Here is a 20,837-nt window from a genome sequence, read left to right on the forward strand (position 1 = left end):
ACTTGAAAGTAATATAACCAACATAAGATTGTATACCAATTATACTTAAAAAGGTAAATTTTAAAAATAAAAAAAATTGCCTTGTCTGGGTAGCTCAGTTGGTTAGAGATGTGTCCTAATACGCAAGGCTATGGATTTGACCCTTGATCAGGGCACATACACGAATCAGCCAATGAATGCATCATATGTGGGACAACAAATTGGTGTTTCTCTCCCCCCCACTCCCTTCTTCTCAAATCCATAAATTAAAAAATAATAAATAAAAATTGATGAATAGTCTTTCCAAAGTTTATAAGAATGTTTCTGAATATTCCAGACACTTTGATTTTCTTCCATGCTATTTCCCTTAGCCATTCTACCGCAGGCAAATGAAAAATCACAGTATTCAATTGTTTGCTACTTTAAATTATTCATAAGTTGCTTTTCTTCATTAAGATTTTAATTATAATAGATAATTGAGGATTGATACATTTAATTGACAGTGATGTGTGACTTTCTATCAACTCATATTTTGCTACTTTCACATGTATAGTGTACAGATATTTGTATATTTTTAAATCCTTTTTGAGAACTTTTTTTTCAGTAGTAAACATTATATTTATTGGACTTGTTAGGACCAATTCTTTCAATTTGTTGGATTTTTAATATACTATTTTTTAAATGAATGCCTAAAGAGAATAAAAAAACCATTTTTTAAATAATGGAGCAGAAATATCCACTACAGAAGATGAATAGACAAAACATGCCTTCCAAAGAAAAATGTGTAATAGGACAGTGTTTAGTCTACACAACACACATCACAATCAGCTGCCAGTAAATAGCCCCAGGCTGTTCCTTACTCAAAATCTATGCCAGGAACATTTTGAATACTCTTAACTTGTGCACAGGTATTTACATTTAGTCAAAGTGTTGTGGTTTCTTGCTATTCTTTCATATCACTGATCATTAAATCTCAGTGCATCAGTCAGTGTGGCCCACTTTACGTGTATAGTTGCGTACTAACTAAAGAACTAACTAAAGAACAAAAGGGATTAAGATTTTGTCCTTCACAGTTTGACCAGTGCATCTGTCTTACTTATTTTCTAAAATCACATGCAGCTGCAGCCCAAGAGCATATTTAACCTAATTTATATCAACTTATATTGCTAGGACTTAAAATTAATAGGCTTGTTGCAGTATACATGTTTAGTTTATACTTAACAAAAATTTGGCAAGGTGATGAAGTAACACGATGCAGTTGAAAGAGAGCATTGCAAGTTGAGTTTTGAAAGTGAGATTCTTCTCAGTAGAAGATGTGCAGCACAGAAGAATCCATCCACAGCCAAAGTCCACCCACTCTTTTCTCTTTGATTAAAAGGAGGAAGAACAGACCCAGGGTGAGTTTTAGCTCCATCACTTACCTACTGCTTTGAAAAAAAATGACAGTGTCTGTGAGTTCTGCTGCTGCTTCTAACACAGGAATAACAGCTCCTCCCTGCAAAGGCAGTGCTGAGAAATCAGTGAGGCAGGGCACGTGCGGTTGCTATGTAAATGTTACTGATTCTGTGCAGCGTGGGTGATTTGTGTGCGTGTTTGGAAGTTGAGGAAGTTGAGGCACCAAGCTGAGGAATGCACGGGCTCAGGCCCAGAGCCACCCTGGCCCTGCGTTTCCACCTTGCAGCTGGGTCTTCCAAGGCCTGCTGTGCTCTTAAGTAGTGCTTTCCTTCCCAACTTGCTCACAAGCAAGAAACTGCAGAAAGGAGCTGAAACCATCTTGCAGGCAGATTTTTTATAAGATGGTTTTCACCCCTTGCTGCATTTTTTCCCATGGAAAAGTGACACGTTGGCTCCATGAAGATGGTTAATAACTTTTTGGGGGCAAATGCCAGTCAGGCCAGCCAGCTGGCTCTTGGGACATCTTCCCTAAAAACCATGGCCCAGATTTTGCAGAGGCCAGGAGGTGAATGAGAGTGTCAGAGAGCTTCACAGCGAAGCCTGATGCATGAGCTGCCCTGGAAGTGAAGACAAAGACAGGGACACAGATGTGAAGGCTGCTAGCACAGAGAGGCACCCTCTTAGGTCACCAGAGGCCTTGTTGTTTGCATTTTTGTTTGTAAAATCCCCCTATAATAATGATCAAGGACCCTCACAAAGGAAAATCTCGTAGCATTTTTAACCACTAAAGGAAGGTCTAACACAAGAGATAAGCAGCATCATTTCAGACACGAGTTTAACATCTCTTCTTCCATACTCATTAGTCATCAAGAAAACTATGTCTCGTCTCTTAGTTCAGAGCCTCTAAAATTGGTTTCACAGTGTTGCTGTCTTCATCCATGGACTGTGGTTCCAAGGAAGTGGAGACTTTCAAAATGAACCTCCAGTATTCTTCCAAAGTCAGTTTCATCTTTTGTGGTTTCATTTGGGCTTACTTGGGAGCATATTTTTTCTCTTCTTATGAGGTGGTGAGTGTAACATGTTTCATTTTCCTACTCAGTAGTGCTAAGGAAGCAGCACTTCCCCATATACAGACGGGACAGGAGAACAGATAAGCCGTGGGAAAGGTACAATGTGATGCCTGGCCTCTGTGGTTGTGAGGATACACGTCTGGAACTGATGTGTTCTTAGAAGTGATGTATTACCCTGACTATGAACTTTGCAATTCACAGAGGTTAATTTAAATATGGTTATGGTTATTTTGCTTTTTCTTAATCTCATTTGTCTTCAGAGATTTTTCTTCTAGGCTCTTGGAGGTATAATGAGTAACAGAAATAAAGGCATGAACACCAAGTTGCATGTTTAAAATTGACAGCATTTATTAAATGACAGAGAAGTTTTGAGCTAAATGCCTTCCTTGTGGGAAAGAAATAACAGTGCTTTGGAAAGAAGCATTAAGTTTTTGAAAAAGAGATGAAGAGTTGAAACGTACAGGGTAAGCAAGGGAGTGTGAAGAATAAAGGTGGCAGCAAAGGCAGTGCTGGACCCTAAAAGGATGCTAAGAACCATTAGGAAGCTTTCAGTAATAAGCCCTAGTTACACTGTGTGCATCTGGAGGATGGCCATGCACCTCCGCACCAACCCCCAGCCCCTGCCATTGTGAGGACCCAGCCTTCATATGAGAACTGCATGTGCTCTACAGCTCCAGAGCCTGTGCTGCTTAGTGAGGTGAAGGGGAAGGGCAAGTGAGGTGCCATTTATCTGGAGACACAACAAAAGCACTCTCTTTTCTCCCTCACTCTCTCTGCAAGTGTCTGAGGTCTCACCATTGCCAAGATTCTTAATCATCTTTTAATATGTCCTCCATTTCATGTCTTGTCAGGAGGATAATAGCTGCATGCTCCTGACAGGTGAGTATAAACTAAGTGCTAAAGCAGAAGGAAATGAAAAATGAAGAAATTTCAACAGTCTTAATAAAAGTTGAGGCTATGCAGATCTTTTTTTTTTTTTGGTTTGCCTTCTTTAAAAGGCCCAGTTAGAGAAAAATAATTCAAGAAACAAATATTAGTCAGCCGATTAGGTTCTAAATTGGACAGACTTTGTACCTTGGCACATGAGTAGCTATCCTAGAATCTTTTGAACTTTCGCTGCAGAGTAATTCTGTAAAGGCCGACAGAGCCAGTGAGTAGATAATGAGAAAGAGCACCGTGTCCTCTGCTCAAGTAATCCAGCTACACATTATTCATTTAGGTGGGTAAGGAATCTAGTTCCTAGAGAATGAGAGCATGTAAATTGCAGGATCTTCAAAAATTAATCAGTGGATCAGAAACGGCTGGTCACTGGGTGTGATTTTTCTCCCAGAATTCACTTGTTTTGAGAATTATCGCAGTGTGGAGGAAATGGCCCAGATTTCATACTTAGGAAAGACCTGTTATTCAGAACTCCCCACTTGACCACCTTGTAGCTGAGACACTGGAACAATTTCAGAACAGGATTTTTTCCAGATCTGTGGGGAAATGTTTGGACTAAGAGAAGAGTAAAATGAGATGCAATCTAGCACTGAATAGGAGCTTTATGTCCATCAGTTTCTTTCTACTTCAGTCACAGTTTAGCTTTTTAAATGTAGAATAATCTCCCTTTATACTCTCTTCTTGTTGAGTTTTGAGACATAACTAGCTTTTATTTAAGCCATTCGCTTGATAAAAGGAGCTGTTTGTTGGAGACAGTCCTATAAATGCCCTGTAACCTGATAGATTCATGTGCAAGGGCAGGCAGGGTACGATGAAGCCATCCACACCTGGAACCTCAGAACCTGGCTACTGAACACTGACACAAGCTCCTAGAGCTGGCACTCTCCGAATATGGCAGATTCTTAAACCATCTGTTCACTGTTTTTTGAACACTACCGTAAAGTTCACCTAAGTTGGAGGTTAACAAAATGAACATAAACCCAGAATTTTGGAACTGCTCGGTGATTATGCACAGACAAATACTTGTTTTCTGGAAGAAGGTACTACACCGTTGTCTTTTGCATGAAATTGGTGTATGTTTCAGAGGAGTGAGGTGGAGAATCCCACCAGTACAGAGAGCTTAGGGACCCAGAATACTTTCCCCCCTCCCAGTTCCTGGCAGCTGTGTGCACTCTCTGAGTCAGCCAGGGGCAAGGCAAGCAGCTTCCCATCCTAAGGCTCTTAGGGCTGAGGGACTGCAGGCGATATACTGGGATGTGGCTGTTAACTTTAAAATTTTGCATAAACCCAACCTCCACGCCTCTGCGAAAGCTCAGTCTTGTCTTTACACCTTCCTCAAGGCGATTTTTTTAGGGCAGGGAAGGGGAGGAGAGGAAAGGAGGAAAACACGGGCAGACTGCACTCGGAACACCGGGAGGAAGCGTGCAGTGAATGGACTAGGTACATGTGGGGAGGAGAGACCTCGGCTGGGCTGGAAACGGAAGGGCTGCGCGCGCGGGGCGGCCGCCGGCAGGGGGAGGCCCGGGCCCCGGGGAGCCAGCTCCCGGGTCGCTGGTGTGGCGGTCCGAGCGCCCGGTGCCCACCATGGCTGGGAGGGCGGCGGTGACGCGACCCGCAGCCCCCTCGGCCTCCCCGCGCGCCGCCCGCGCCCCTCCCTCCGCTCCGCCAACACGCCCGCTCTTTCTCTCCCGTGTGTTTTCAAACAGGAAGTGCACGGCTGTCCGTAACGTGCCGCCGGGTCCCAGGATGGAGGAGTGAAGCCTCCGCGTCGCGGCGGGTTCCAGCCTGCGGAGCCCCCCGGAAGCCGAGTCCCCGGAGAGCGCCCTGAGGGAGCAGGGTGGCCGCCTGGTCCAGGTGCGTGGGGCCCGGTCGGGAGCCGCGGGGCCGGGCGCTGGGCTGTCACTGGCTGCCGCCCGCCCGAGTGCCGCCGAGCCAGATCTCCAGCCCCGTGCTGCAGCCAGACTTCGTGCATTTTCTTGGTTGCGCCCCATGTACTGCTTTCTTCCCCAAGGGTCTCTGCCAAACTCTGTCGCGGCGCCGCTGGGGTGCTGAACCCGGGCGGGGATCTCCGCGAGCACACGAGGCAGGAGCTTTGCAGGCTGGGCTGCCTGAGTCCAGGAGTCCCCAGCCGCCCTCTCCTGCTGCTACTGCTGCCGCTTGAAGCAGTGGCTCTTTGTTCTTCACTCGGTGGCCTGGGTTTATCTACATGAATGTTCTGGGAGGCTTGGGTGTTAGTAAGGGTGGTGCATGCAAGTGTGAGGTGGGGTCCTAGGCCGGGGAAGAGGTTGAGCTGTAGGTGAACTGTAAGGTGGAAGGCAGAACAAGAGTCTTGGTGTTCTGGCTCAGAAATCCCACTTCTTAAGCCGATGAAACAGAGTCTGCTCTTTGCTTTTTATTTCGAGAGAGCCAGGATATCGGGAACTGAAGGAATTAGTGATTCAGACACACACCGGAGAGGTAGGGACTAGGAATGAGGGACAGCTAGTTCTGAGCTGTTTAGTCTGGTGTCTGCCTTGTTAATTTGAGTTGTGGTTTCTTAGCCAGGCTCCCTTGCTGAGACAGAGAGGGTACTTTAAAGATCTTTCTTCATTACATTCCATTTTTCATCAGAGTAAAAATCAGAATGACTTTTTTTAAATTCACTAGGTGGTTATAATTGCACATACTTATCTTGCTTCATGTCATAGGTGGAAAACAAAATGCTAGAGCAAAAGGTTGGTTTTATGCACAGACTTTTTGCTGCTTCATTTCCCTGGCAAGTCCTATCTCTACAGACTAAGTCAGACTGACTTCTCCCCCAGTGAAAGCCCAGCTTGTTTCTCCACCCATATTTATCTACCTGGTAAAACTCCGTGGAAAGTAGATTGGCTGAGAAAAATCCGTTTGACAAGAAGATTGTCATCAGGCCTCAAATGAAATGTTTGAACAATGTTGAAGCCAGTAGCACCTTCTTACTCCATTGTGGTAGAAAGGATGTGGACACATGATGTGGGAAGGAAAGTGAGATTCTGCAAAAAAAAGTAGCAGGGAGAGAATAATGTGAATAATGACAGTATTACATGCATTTAGAGCTTTCAGATTATTGGGCTACCAAGCTTCCTCAGGAAGCAGGGTTAGCTATAATATTTAAATTCATGATGTCAGATGCTTGACCGTACAATTCTAACTTGAGAGTTTTATAATAAAATGTTTACTACATAATTAATTTTTGCTGTGAAAGGAAAATCTTTTGTAGTCACGCAGCCTGGTAAATTTGCATTGCTTCTTCCCTCTTTCTTCTCTGTAAGCAGTGTGGCAGGAATTTGAATGATAAGATCCCATTATTCCAATAGTCCTTCAGAACTCTTATCTCTTTTGAAATGCAGCTGCTTTGAGCATTTGTGATAATATCAATAATTGATGATTTGTTAGCAGTAAGTAGCCAAGATACACTATGAGAATTCAGCAATTAATTTCATCTTTTTCTAGAAACATAGATGTGAGCTTCTGAAATTTCAATTTAATTGTAAATTGGTTGTGCTTATGCCTCTTGTTTTACCAAATACATCATGAGGTAAAAGTGAAAATAAGTCATTAAGAGAGACTCTTGAAAGACCTGTACAACCATAGTATTTTGCCTCTGTCTTATACCCAGGTGCACACCTGCCCCTCTGGTTCATTAATTTATTTCATGACTTCCTTCAGCATCTATCACTGTGCTGCAAAATAAATAGAACAGCCTTTGCGAATAGATCCTTTCTTTGCAGTGCTTAAAGTTGAGGCTCTCTTTACCTAGCAGTTTATGTTGTATTGAGAGGAATATAAATTAAAACTTGGGGTACATTTTCACTGGACTAGAAAGTGCTATATAAAATATTTTTTCAACAATTGCGACCCTCCAAACCTGTTCTCAGTTTAAGAACAGGACTTACACCTACTCTAGCAGAATTTAACAATCACTAAATAATAACCTAGGAATAATAATAACTAGTCTTTAGATTACCATTTTGTGTTTATAGAGCACATTTCCTGTAGTCATTTATATTGTGTTACTTCTTAAAACAGTCTGGTAAAATAGGATTTATTTCATTTTATGGAGAGAAGAAACTGAGGTTGAGGAAATGTGACTTATTCACGGTCCTTTTAGTACATGGAGATGCTGGGACTTCAACAAAAGTCTGATTCTTTTTTTTTTTTTTTCAGCTACTGCAATTCTAATGGCATGTTTTAACTTACAGATACCTTCTTCAGCGTTTAGTGAGCACTGTCTCTTAGAAGGGTCAGGTTAGCATATTTTAACTTTTTGTAATTAAAAAAACAACACTTCTGGTTTATCTGTAGGACAGTTTACATCCCAGAAGAGAGATAATAAATTAACAAATGATGACTACGATGCTCCCTACATCTGCCTACCATACTTACATACTATACCACCACCCAAAGCTTCCCAACTCCTCCCTCACCCTAGTTCAGGATAACCCACTGAAAAGCTGATATTACAGAAAGACAGAGGCAAACCCTTGTACTCTTAGAATTATATATTAAATACTTTTGTAATATTCCTCAAGTGAAAAGTTTATCTTTTCTTTGCAGTGCTTAAAGTTGAGGCTCTCTTTACCTAGCAGTTTATGTTGTATTGAGAGGAATATAAATTAAAACTTGGGGTACATTTTCACTGGACTAGAAAGTGCTATATAAAATATTTTTTCAACAATTGCATATCTGTAGTGATCTGTAACTTCACCTCTATAAAATATGTTAAGGCATCAGGAGAAGGAGGAGAAAGTAGGAAGGAAGAGAGATATGTTGAATGATCCTTCTTTTGTAAGTGAGGGATGAGATGACATTTCTTTTTTTTTTTTTTTTTTTTTTTTTTTTTTTTTTGTTGAGGAGGGGGGGGGGGGGGAAATATGCTTCGCGCATGCGGCGGCCGGGCGGGAGCGGACGCAGCACCCGACTGCGGACTGGGTCTGCAACACCCCCCATGCATATTTTCTTAATACACGATGCACTGCCATGGCTGTGTGTTTGGGATGGTTGCAGTAGCTTGTGAACTAAGGATGAAAGGGTAACTAGCTTTGATGTTAAATGCCAAGGAAAAGTTTATGGCCAAGAGAGGACTAGGAGTGGAGATAGATGGGTTAGGATTTTTATTTTTTCAAATCCCTCTCCTTTTTCTTCATAAAGTAGAAGTTATCTTCAATTAGAAATTGTAAACTGTAAAGCAGTGGTTTTCAGCCATTACAAAAATTAGGAAGCTTTTATTTACCGTGCAGATTTTGACTTGTTTAGAGTTTTACTTCTTATTCTGATGATTGCTAAGATTTAAGGACAAAGTAACAGTTAATATCACTCAGCGGAATGTATATGGTAAGTAATGATCACAGCATCTCCTGGATTTGTTAAATGGGAGCACACGTATGTGTGAGACACATTTGGTCTACAGACCTCCACCAGGACCCTGAAGTCCTCAGGTGGAAGTCAGGCCCAAAGTAAAACAGCTGCTCCAGGCCGAAAATACCGACCTGGACATGTAAACCGTGCAGCGTGTTACCCATCAGGTTATAAAGATTCCCAGGTGGAAATGTTCCTCTTTGATGTACATAAGTGCGTGATTTGTAACGCCTGGTTTCTGGGTTAATTGTTTTTCATGGTTAGCTTGGAGGTCTTACCGTTACTCAGCCATAGGGAACCGCGTTTCTTCTAAGAGCATGTTCCCCGGAAGTACCTCCAGAGGAGCCCCTCCCTGCGCGTGTGGAGTCAGGACTCTGACACCATTCGCAGAATCCTCACTGCCCCAGTTACTGCCACCAGCAGCCTTACTGATTTCCCGCAAGCTAAAAGAGGCTTCCCAGCCATATCCTTTTTAATTTTCAATAAAGGTATGGAAGGAGAGAGATTTCTTATTTCTGTTCTGTAGTGGAAGAAACTGACACGTAGGTTCATGTTGAATCAGTCTCTGGTTTCTGTGCGTGTTGCTGTGGCACATGGATGGGTGTTCTGTGTAAGATGGGGTAGGCAGGGCACCAGAATCTGGCAGAGTTGGTAGATGAGGTTCTTTTTTCTAGTTAAAAAAATGACTTCCTACTTAATTGAACACCTTGTATGTGCTCAACAATTTACATGAATTGCGTCTGATCCTTCTAGTGCTGTGCAGAATAGGGAATATCCCCATTTTATAGATGATGAAACCAAGGTAGGCAGCAATTACAACTTTTTTATGGGGTCGTCTTTTTAAAAACTTAAGATTTTTTTTAATTACACGTGGCATACAATATTTTATCAGTTTCTGGTGTACACTATAGTGATCAGATATTTATATATCTTACAAAGTGACCACCCCGAGAAGGAGATGGGAACTTACCCGAGTTGTGTGGACTTGGGTCCAAGTCCATCGGTCCCCACACGGAAGCACCATGCCTGCGTCTTGCTCTGTCCTTAAGCTCAACTAACTGTAAAGGGAAATGTGAACACTGTGTTCAGTCTTACCTACCCTTTCTGCAGAGATTCTGTTAAAATTATAGAGAAAATGCAGACTTTAGGAATCAAGACATAGACTCGGCTTCTTATAAATATTTTTGGTTTCCATGCAGTATGAGTTTGCTTTATTCTTAAGGAGCCTTAGGTATGTGAAATCTATTGGTGAGAGTTTCTTGAGGCAATATTGTCCAAAGCACTATTGCTGGATCTTAGAAAATAAGCACACTAACTCGACTAGGAACTCTGCACATTGTTGACAGGTTTATGCCTCCAGGTGAATACTATATGATGATTCCTTTTTTTATTAAGGAAATTTTTTTATTTCTGATTTTATCAAATTCGACAGATATTAATTGTACCTCCTAGTTTCATTTTGCCTCTTTTTGATTTCAGGTAAAGTTGAGCATCTCTTCATTTACTTAACTTTGTTTTCCTCTTCTGTGAATTGGGTCTCCTCCCTTTCTCCTGTAAGAAGCTCCTTAAAGGAGTTCTTGTAGAGTTCCTTGTGTATTCTAGAAATTAATCTCTTGTTACCTATAGATACTGTAGCTATTTCTCCTAGTACGTCACTTGCCTGATGACTTGGCCTATGCTACATTTCATTAACTAACCAACAACAAAACAACAAATCTTTAATTTTAATGTCGAGCCCACCAATTTTTAATATTGCCATCTATGCATTTTGAGTTATTTAAGAAATTTTTTTTCTATTCTGGGCTTACAATATATAAGCTTTCTTTCTACTTCATTAGCTTTATAAGTTTACTCTTATTTGGGTTTTTTAAATTATCTGTAATTGGAGATAGGATTTTTATTTTTAAGAAACTGGTCATAATTGGGAGCCGATTTCCCCGTCACTACTTTGCGAACAGTCCATTCTCCACAGACTTTTCGGTGCCCCTCCAGAGCATCCAGACAGACCTCTTCACGCCCTCTCTAGTTGGTTCACATGGCAGATTCATGTGTTTCTGGGTCATTCATGTACATTTAAATTACTGTGGTTTTGCAGTGTGTCTTGTTACATGTACATTTATATTACTTGCATTTAGTAGCGTGACTGATATAAATTAAAAGGTCAAAACTATTTTAGATTATTTTAGTTAGATTTCTTACCATTGCATCTGTGTTATTAACTCTTTGCATCTGCAAATGTATTTTCTAGAAATGTGTCTTCTTCTCTGGGAACATTCTCTATAATTTATTTACTTAGTAACAATTTAATGTTAACCTTCCTAACATTACATTTTCTTCTCAGTTTTATTTTTATTTTTAGCAATTACGGCTGTCTCTCACACTTGGTCATCGATGTAGGGCAGTGGGTGTCTCGCTTCAAAGGCTTCTCTTTCTTTCTCAGTTCCCTGCATGTGCTTATCGAGCTGGGATGTGGCTTTTGAATGAATGTTTTATGAGGTGCGATGCCGTAATACATGGCTGAATACTCCTGAAAGCCTGTTAATTATAGATGTCTCTTTATTAATGGGAAAACATTGCCAGTTTCAGCTGCGTTCTCCAAGTCGACTTTTCTTCACTCTGTGCTCAGTTCACTGGGTCTCATTCCTCTTCAGTCTCCGGTTTGTGTCACACTGAATGAATGCTAGGTCACCTTGTTTGGTAAGTAGGCATTTACATCCTTACACAGAATACAGGATACTTTTTCCTTAGTTTATGACACATGATGAAAGCATGTTGTACATAACATGGCCTATTATTATAAGTGAATTTCAAATTATTGTGGGTGGGGCAAATTGTGGTCTCAAAATAGATATTGCATGACAGGGTTCATCTAAAGTCAGAGATGTTACCCTTAGCTACCAGTGCCAGAATTACATTGTGAACAGGCTGTATTTTATTTTTGTTTTATTTGCAGTTTTTAAGGTGCTTTGTGGTTATAAAAGAGTTCTAGTCTAACTACTAAAATTTACTAAGCTTGCACAAAGTCCAATAAAATGTAGACTGTCCTAGAGTCCAAAACCTATTTAGATAGATAAGAGCAGTGACCTTGGGCTGTTGGAATTGTTCTATTGTGCATTAATCAGGATTTATTAGGTATTCACCTGAGTTTGAGTAGAACAGCCGCAGCTCTTGACCTGACTGAACTTACATACCCAAGAGAGGACTTCATGAGGGCGGGTGTTTTCCATTTCTTACTCAGGTTCGTCTGTGCTCACCTCACAGCTGTCAGATCCACCTGTCTTACCATCCTTCTCTCTTATTCAATTATTCTGATATCGTTGACAGCCAAGCTACTTTGTCTGTTCAGACATTCGCTGAGCTCTGAACTCAAATTCTGCTTCCCTTATCTCTCTTCCTCCTACCTGCTGTGTACCAGTCATTTTGCTAAGTTCCGAAGATACAATGGTGTATATGACAAAGTACCTGACCTCAGAAGATAGATGCATAAATCATTAACTGGATCTCAGAAAGTGAGGCACTTCACAGTAACGTAATGTGATATAAATAGTAATGGAGAGTGGGGTGCAAAAGAGAGTGATTTGTTTTCCTGTTAGTAAGGAAATAATTCATATAGAAGGGGATTTGGGTGCTGAATATTGAAGGGACAAGATTGTTTGTTAGACTGAACAGGAGAGGGAAGGGGACAGAAGAAATAGCACATGTTCAGAGCCCGGAATTGCTCAGCGTGTGAGGAACACAGAGCACGAGAGACTGGAGCAGAGAGACTGTGGTGCAGTGGGGAGAAGAGGCTGGAGGTGCCTTTTGGTGCTGATTCTTGGTCCAGCCCTGTCTTGGGCCATACATGCTACTTCCGGCAGTGCGGACTTTTTCCTGAGGGAATTGTGGAACCATCAAAAGTGAAATAAATGCTCAACTTACTGTCTTACCATAGTGTGAAAAGGAAGCAAGGAGAAGTCCAGTGCTATTAAAATAATCCAAGTAGATGTCATGAAGACTGGAACTAAGGTGGTGATGGTGGTGGGAAAGAAAAGAGGATGGATTTGAGAATTATTTAGGAGAAAGAATTACTGATTTGATAGAAAGTGAGAGGGAGGAAGAAGAAAGATGACTCTTGATGTCTCTGGTTGGGAGGATTGATTGTGTGAAGTATCCTTTGTCAGGGTGGAAAACGTAAGAGGAGCAAGTTTGGAGAGAGAATAGTCCGTTCAGCTGGAAGTCAAGTCGGTGTGCCTGTGTGGTGTTCAGCTGATCTTGAGAGGCCGGGGCCCCAGGAGAGAAGTCAGGGCTGGAGACAGGCGTTGGGAAGTGACTGAAGCTAATGGTGTGACCCCCGAATGCAGTTGCGATCCACCAGGGATGGCCAGGGCACCAGATTTGGAGCAGACAAAAGGAGAAAGGATTGAGAATTCAGAAAATCCACAAAAAAAATGTTAGTAATACTGAGCACCAGCATGTTCTTCTTTTGTTTCCATATATTTCTGTTTCCTTATATTCTGGGTGAGAATACGGGAGTGATTAAATGTAGAAGAGAGAATAACTAATGGAGGATGGTTCCAGAAAAGACAGGGTGGCCGAGGTCCGGAGTACTAAGTGTGCTCAGAATAGGGACTTGGCAGAGAATAGAGACATTCATTCCTTTGGGACAGGCGAGGACACGATAAAGCTATGTATGATGGTAGATTAGTGTGCAAGTGGAAGGGAAGGAAGTTGAGAAAGTTCATTCCTTATGACTTGTGTTTTCTCAGTAAAGTAGGAGCAGATGAAATCTGCAGAGAGTGAGGAGGCCTGCAGAAGACATTTGAAAGTTTGTGACAATTAGCTTGGAAAAAGGAGCTCACTGATTTAGGATGAGTAATAGTCGCACGTCATTGAGGGCCCAGTTGGGATTTTGTCCGTGGAGATTAGGTGCTGCTGGTGTTGTTTTTGTTTTGTTTTGTTTTGTTTTCTGGTTGATAGAGTATGATGAATATTATAAATGACCTTTTAAAATAATATACACAGGCCTTGTCTGAAATGTTAAGATAGTGACTTAAGGAAGCATAAGGATGTAGGGGGGAGGGAGGGAAAATATGACAAAAGGAGAAGTAGGTTGAGTATTAGGGAACTTGAATGGGAGCCTTCGTTCTTCCACTGACGGGGGATGGCCTCTGGGAAGCCAACTAATAAATATCTCTGAGACTCATTTTCCTCATCTTTCAGTGGAGGAAGTTACCCTCCATGTCTTCCAAAGCCTCTTGTAATTCTCAGAACTTCTGTGAGACTCTTACATCATTAGACAAATATGAGTGGCCCAAAGAATAAAAGTGGTTAGATTCCTGTTATTTATCATTCATGAGTTTTTCCGAGAGCAACTGTAACGCCTTTGGGGAGTTGACAACATGAAACATGAGACCAGGACAGCTGTCAGTCGGCCGTGCCCAAGTGCTTGCTACTAGGCCGCTCCTGGCCTTGGGACGGAGGAGGCGGGCAAGGAGCAGGAGCCTGGGGGTGGTGGCATTTGTGCAGGGCGCAGGGTGGGTAAGCCGTGTGCCAGGGCTCCCTGAGACATCAGCTGGTCGTTTCATTAAGGTGATGAACCTGTGTTTCTTCCCCTCTGAGTTTTATTTTCACTGGGTTTATTTCTCCCTCTTGGTTAAACTTGTGGCACTGTAGAAGAGAATTCAACATTTGAAGAAGGCTAAGCATATTTACAGCCTCTTTCCTTAAGTTTTTTCTCCTTCCTGACTCTTTCACTACACCTGGAATTTCTCTGCTTGTGGAAATCAGAAACTTTGAAGCATTTCGTCAGTCTTCTCAGTTGGGTATGTGCACTGGGAAGGTTTACTCCTCAAAGCCATTTAACTGTCTCTGCCTCCTATTAAGAACAGGAATGGCATCTTAAAGCTAGAGGCGTGGCTAGATCCGAAGGCGAATCCAGATCAAGGGAGTGGCTTCAGAGGTTTCTGTAATAATTTAACAAGCCCAAACAGGTGATGGGACACCCTTTTTAAAATTGAGCTATCTTTCTCTATGCTGTTACATATTTGAGAGGTAATTGCTATTTTTCTTTATTAAACTATATTACACAACTTAATGTTGGGAAAATTCTTACCAGGAAAAAACAGGGTGTTAACAATTTGTGTGAGGCATTTAAAAAAATTTTTTTATGTTGCCCTGGCTGGTGTGGTTCGGTGGATTGAGTGCCAGCCTGCAAACCGAAAGGTTTCCAGTTCAATTCCCAGTCAGAGCACCTGCCTGGGTTGTGGGGTCAGGTCCCCAGTTGGGGGTGTGCGAGAGGCAACCAATCAATGTATCTCTTGAATATGGGTGTTTCTCTCCCTCCCTTCCTTTCTCTCTAAAAGTAGATAAAAATAAAGTCTTCAAAAAATATTACCTTTTAGCTAAAGCCTGAGAATACTATTCTCTTTCCTACCCCACTGCAATAGTGTCTTTCTGAAAGTCTTAATTTATGCACATAATTAAATAGTCTTCAAAGTGAAACACAGTTAAAAAGTTAAGGCCATTTAAGCTGTGAAATTAAAACATGGTCTAAAAATGTGTTCTTCCATTTCCTGAGAAACAACAGGAAGGATTTGCTTTCTCAAAATAAACTAAGTAGCCTGACTGTGAACTCAGTAGTGGAGATCAAAGATTCCTGCATCACCACACAATGGGAACTTTTCAGACATTTTTTTTTCTAACCTCAGAAAATCAGATGTAATACTGTTAAAAAAAAACAAACAAAAAAAAACACGAGAAACCAGGATACGTACGTACGTACGTTTCAGAAACACACCTTTAGGGTATGTGAAATCACTTGAGCCTGAATGTCAGCTGTCTAATGATGTCTAGGAGAGGCCGTTCCTAAAATGTGTTTGATTACCTCAGGCACACAGGACATGCAGCCCTAGAACATGTCCTTCCTGGGCATTAAGTTTAAGAAGAATAGAAGAAAACCATATTGCACCTAAACCTGAACTTGTCAGATCAGTAGATTTTTTTCATAGCTCTGCTAGGAAGAAAAGTTGAGCAGCTCATGTTGAATATTGAGCTATATACATTCAAGAAGAAACCTGCTACCATAATTTTGTTTAAATATACATACATATGTACATACATAGGTGGGAATAAGGACATTTGTTAATAATTCTCCGCTTCCAGAAACAAGGTGTGAGAGCCTTTTTTAAATAAAGGCAACCTGTTGTTTTATGGCTGGCAGATTTGTTTGTTAGATACAAGCAAGATTAGGGGGAAATATTTGTGCCATGTATTCATCTACTAATTTGTGGGCTCAAATAATATACAACTCTATGTTCCTCAAATAGTATAAAATAAGTCAACATTTTGATATATTGGACAGTATTTATATATGTTGATAAAGCTATATATACGTTGAGAAATTGATAGTCTTTTATTGCACCTGTCTTTCAAGAAAAGGTAGAAAAACATCTCAAGACAGCTTATACCTTATTAGCTCCATTTCTTCCTTTATTTTTAACCTATTGCTTTAATTTACAGTGGGTCTCATAGAAAATACATATTTTGGTCTTATTTTTAATATTCTCTGACCATCTATGTCTTCGACTTGGTGTATTTAGATGATTCACATTTAAAGTGATTGTTGATATGGTTGGTCTAATATCTACCACCTTTGTAACAGTTTTGTATTTGTTGCATTTGCTGTTTTTTCCCTCTTTAGAAATTTGTGTCTTCTTTGGTTTTAAGTGAACATTATATATGATTGCATTTATCTCCTGTTTTAGCCTATCAAGTTACACTGCTTTTACAAAATTTTTAGTGGTTACCCTAGAGTTTGCAATTAACCTCACTTCCTATAAAAAACAAAAACATGTGCTTGTATAAACATAGAAAAATTGGAAGGATATATACCACAATATTAACATTAGTTATCTTTGGGTGGTAGGGTTACATGTGACTTTAGCTTTCTTTTTTATAGTTTTTGGATTTTTTAGTGGCCAGCAGCTATTTCTTTTATAATCAAAAACAAAAAGACTCCTCATTTTGAAGAGAAAGGAAGAGTTCAGACAAACTGAGGATCTCCCATGGTTCTGCAGTTTATACCCTCTCTCCATTTCCAGCCTGAGAAAAGCACGTTACCCCATCACCACTGGCGGGAGAAAGGAAAGGGGCTTTGCTACTACTCCTCACCGTGCACCGGCAACCCTGACAGGTCCTGTCTGTACCTTCCCTGTCCACACAGTGAGAATAAGCCCTCAGAAAGCCTTAGGTTTGCATTTAACAGAGCCTCCCAGACCCCTCTTTCTGCATAATTAAGTTCTCCTCTACATAGAATCCTTTAGGCCTTTTAACTCTTTTTCAGGAAACAATGTGTAGACTAAGAACACTTGAAAACTAGTTTAAAGTATAGCTCTTCACACAGAACTTACAATTCCTTGGTTCGCTGGTATGAAACCTGCTCTCTTTTTGGGTGGCTGATAGGGGTACTGGCTGTGGTAATAGGTGAAGCGATTGCAACTAAGTTGAGGCTGTTGGTCTGCCTGGATTTCAGGAAACTCGGTTCCCCTTGTGACATTTTAGAGAAAATTACTATTACTGTTCTTTTGATGTTGATTATATTTTCTGAATTATTTGTGATTTCGTGTAAACTAAATCCAATTTGAGGTTTATGAAAGTGGCATGGCTCAGAGTAGACATGAAATGTAGCTTTTAAAAAAATGGTTTCATTATCAGTTAATCTGTCAGGTGTTTTTAAGAAAGTCATAAATTTTATAAATACTGTAGTTTATTAACCTGTAGTATTGGGGCATTTCTCTTCTGTTTATCTGCTTCATTCAAGTAAACAAAAGACAAGCAAAGGTTTTTGAGTCATTGAAAGAAAAGTCTAAAAAAGCAAACCACTTTTTAAATTTCCAGTTGAAAGTCGTAGGTCTCTATTTTAATATATCCTATTATTAAAGCCAGGAAATATCATTAAATGTAAGAAATGAGGCAGTAATTGTATTCAGTTTGAAGCTAATACAATTAAACAGGTAGACATAAAAACAATTAGAAAAAATATCAAGTGTAAATAATTCATTCATAATACATTGATTATCACAACTGTTTCATAGTATATATACATTTTGAGGAGAATGCAAAATGATAAACAATTGCTGTTTAAGGGATTATGGATAAAACTTAATATATTTTCTTTATAATATTTTGTTATATACTTTACAAGAAGTCAAGAGGTCAGAAATCAAGTTTCTGGTGTAGCTAAGTTTAAAATGTTAAGGGATGTTTGTATGTGCAGTATAAATTAGTAGACTGTTCATAGGGTGTGGGGAATAATGGTCAATAATTTGATTTTTTTAATACTGATTTTTTAATAAGAGATGTAATACATGAAAATGACAAAGAACCAACAGTGAAATTTTCGGGGCTTGTTACTGTGTCAGCCCATTTGTCTAAACATTACCCCTGCTGACCTTGCTGCCTTTGACTCTCTGCTGTCGGTCCCACTCAGGCCTTGTCAAAGTCGGCGTTACGGTCTTCTGTCTGCCTTTTTGCTCCTCTAGTACCGCTGTGAAAATTACTTAAGTGAGAAATGTTTGGGGGTTAAGAACTGTAAATGGAGGAAAGAAATAATCCTCTCATTATTTTAAATACAGGGAAAGAGGATTATCTGCAACCCTGAGATTTTACCCCCATAGAAATGATAGTATAATAGGTTCTCTTTGCTTTTATAAATGTAAACCATAATGCTTCAATAACTACCCATAGGAAAAGGTCGTTAGCTACCAATTTCAATCTGCCTTTTTGTCCATCTGCTTCATGATGATTCTCCTATGTGTTTCTGGAATCATTTACTCTTTGAATGAAGTAATGAGCTCGTGATCAGTTCAGTGTGAGAGCTAGATATTAGAGCAGTGCACTAACAAAGAGGCTAAATCCCATTCTGTGCTTCCTGGAGGTTGATTGTAAACGGGGAAGTGAAAATTTTAAAATCTCGAAAATGGTTTTGGCGGTACCCTGTAAAAATACTGAGCATTAAAATAATTTTATACAATTGCCAAATAAACGTACATTTTATAAACATGTATAATGTATATGAAATATTTTACATGTGTGCTAGGGTAAATTTTCCTGCCTTTTAGTGCTGAATTCTAAATGAGTAAATCAAATTTTTAGGTTGCAGTAATAGTAAGGCCAAAAAGCAGCATGTTTACAGCAGCTGCATAACACAATTTATCAAGCAATGTTCCCACTTTATGGATGGAACCCAAAAGCAGAGCAGTTAGTTCAAGCGGAAGGTCACACATTAGATGAGCTTTTCATTCCTGAGTAAGCTGTCATCGGTGCTGGGAAAGAAGGCGAACAAGGCTTCTCAAGGCAGGCTTTTCAGGATAAAGGGACCATTTCAAGATAAAGGAAATATATAACTTAAGCTTTTCTGGAAGAAGTAAAAATCTCTTCACTCTCTGATGTCTCTCCAATCAGTAATATTTTAAACTAAGTCTTTTATACTAAAACTGAATGTAAATCTGACTTCTTTCTTAATAGAAATAGAGACACATCATCCTTTAGGAAATAACTAACCAAAGACAGGCCTCCCCTTCAGTCTTCTCTGTAGTAATTCCAAGGTTCTTTACCTTACAAGTCCTGTTTTTAAAAATGTATATGTAGGAGGTTTTTTTGAGATTTTCCTTGAAAGGTTTTTTTTTTTAAAGATTTTATTTATTTTTTAGAGAGAGGGGAAGGGGAGGGAGAAAGAGAGGGAGAGAAACATCAATATGCGAGAGAAACATGGATTGGTTGCCTCTCACAAGTGCCCTGACCGGGGAACAGAACCTCCAACCTAGGCATGTGTCCTAACCAGGAATTGAAGAGGTGACCTTTCGCTCTGCAGGATGACACCCAACCAACTGAGCCACACTGGTCAGGGCTTCCTTAAGATTTTGGTAGCATTTTCCATTCCTCCTTTTAGTTATTGATTGGGACTTTGGCATGAAACTTCCTATGCTGCAGATGCCATGATCTAGGATAAAGGCAGGTGGACGTTGCAGGGAGACAGATTTTGCCTTAAAGTGAGAAATCTTTAAAGCCATTCAGGCTGGACTGAAATGCCTGCACTGTCTAGGGCCCAGCACTGAAGGCATCTTGGAGAGGCTGTTCATCCTTAGCCAAGGATTTAGACAGTAAGAACTCTCCTTTGGGAGAGCGGGCCAGATACTCTCTCTGAGGTCACAAAAGTATACACATACCAGTCATTCACAAGCTTTGTGCTAGAAAAACTCATATTCAAATACCAGTTCTGCTGTGTACTCGCTGTGTGATCCTAGGGAAGTAATCCAAATTCTCTAAACCTCAGCTTGCTCATCTGTGGAATGAGGATAAAATGATGGGAAAGTTATGTGAATTTATGTAAAGCACTCAGTGTAGTTATTTCTTACAACAACTGTGATTCCGTAGCTTTTCACTCCATGATCCTTCTTTTTTTCCCCGCCCTCCATTTCATTCTTTTAGAGGCTTTATTTTCTCTCCTTTTATTGCTGTCGTCCTTCCCTGTGCCTTAGGGCCTCCTGGTGGAGCCTAGGGCTGCCCTGAGCTCCTCTGGTAGCATTACCATCCATATGTGACGCCTGGGCAAGCCAGGGAGCAGCCGTTGGTCCCCTGTGTCCTTTGGATTTGACACAAGGGATGCCCTGAACACTTCTTTCCTATGAGCTTTTACTGTAGTACTTTCTACTTTATAGTTGATGGTCATGAATACACTAAATGGGAGTTGGATGTGAGAAAAGTCTTTTTATACAAAGAGTTATGGGTGTAGAAATCTGTTGGCAGCATTTAACTTTCCCTCTATTCAAGTTTCTGTTTTGGAGCCAGGTTCATGATTGCGAATGTTGTATTTAAGAGGGGAATGCTATCCGAAGGGCCAGAGGCACTCTTTTTAACAGGCACATTTAACATAACTTTGGGGAATTGCCGTGGGTGCTAAAGGAGCAACATAAATAATTTCTTTATTGCACTGTGTTTGAAGGCCCACTTGCTTGACAGAGTGATGCCACTTAAAAATGTGAGGGGAAAAAAAAAAGAAGAAAAAAAAATATGAGGGAATCTCATTTCCACAGTCTTCATGAC

General features: G+C 40.5%; 1 protein-coding gene across 11 annotated transcripts in view; it reads left to right on the forward strand.

Annotated features, from left to right (window-relative positions):
• LRRC8D (leucine rich repeat containing 8 VRAC subunit D) overlaps positions 1 to 20,837 on the forward strand; it is a 122,831-nt gene that overhangs the window by 27,527 nt on the left and 74,467 nt on the right. For 6 of the 11 annotated variants that reach the window (XM_053655620.1, XM_037154397.2, XM_037154401.2 and 3 more), the window contains one exon: positions 5,090 to 5,237. The exons of 4 other annotated variants lie outside the window; for them this stretch is intronic. The gene's annotated coding sequence lies outside the window, so the exon portion shown is untranslated. Of the gene's footprint in view, positions 1 to 4,668; positions 4,824 to 5,089; positions 5,238 to 20,837 lie in introns of those variants that run through there. One more of the 11 variants, XM_037154399.2, reaches the window with a different exon arrangement.

Source organism: Artibeus jamaicensis, unplaced genomic scaffold, assembly GCF_021234435.1.
Source record: "Artibeus jamaicensis isolate MK-2021 breed Jamaican fruit bat unplaced genomic scaffold, CSHL_Jam_final scaffold_1019, whole genome shotgun sequence".
Classification (NCBI taxonomy): domain Eukaryota; kingdom Metazoa; phylum Chordata; class Mammalia; order Chiroptera; family Phyllostomidae; genus Artibeus; species Artibeus jamaicensis.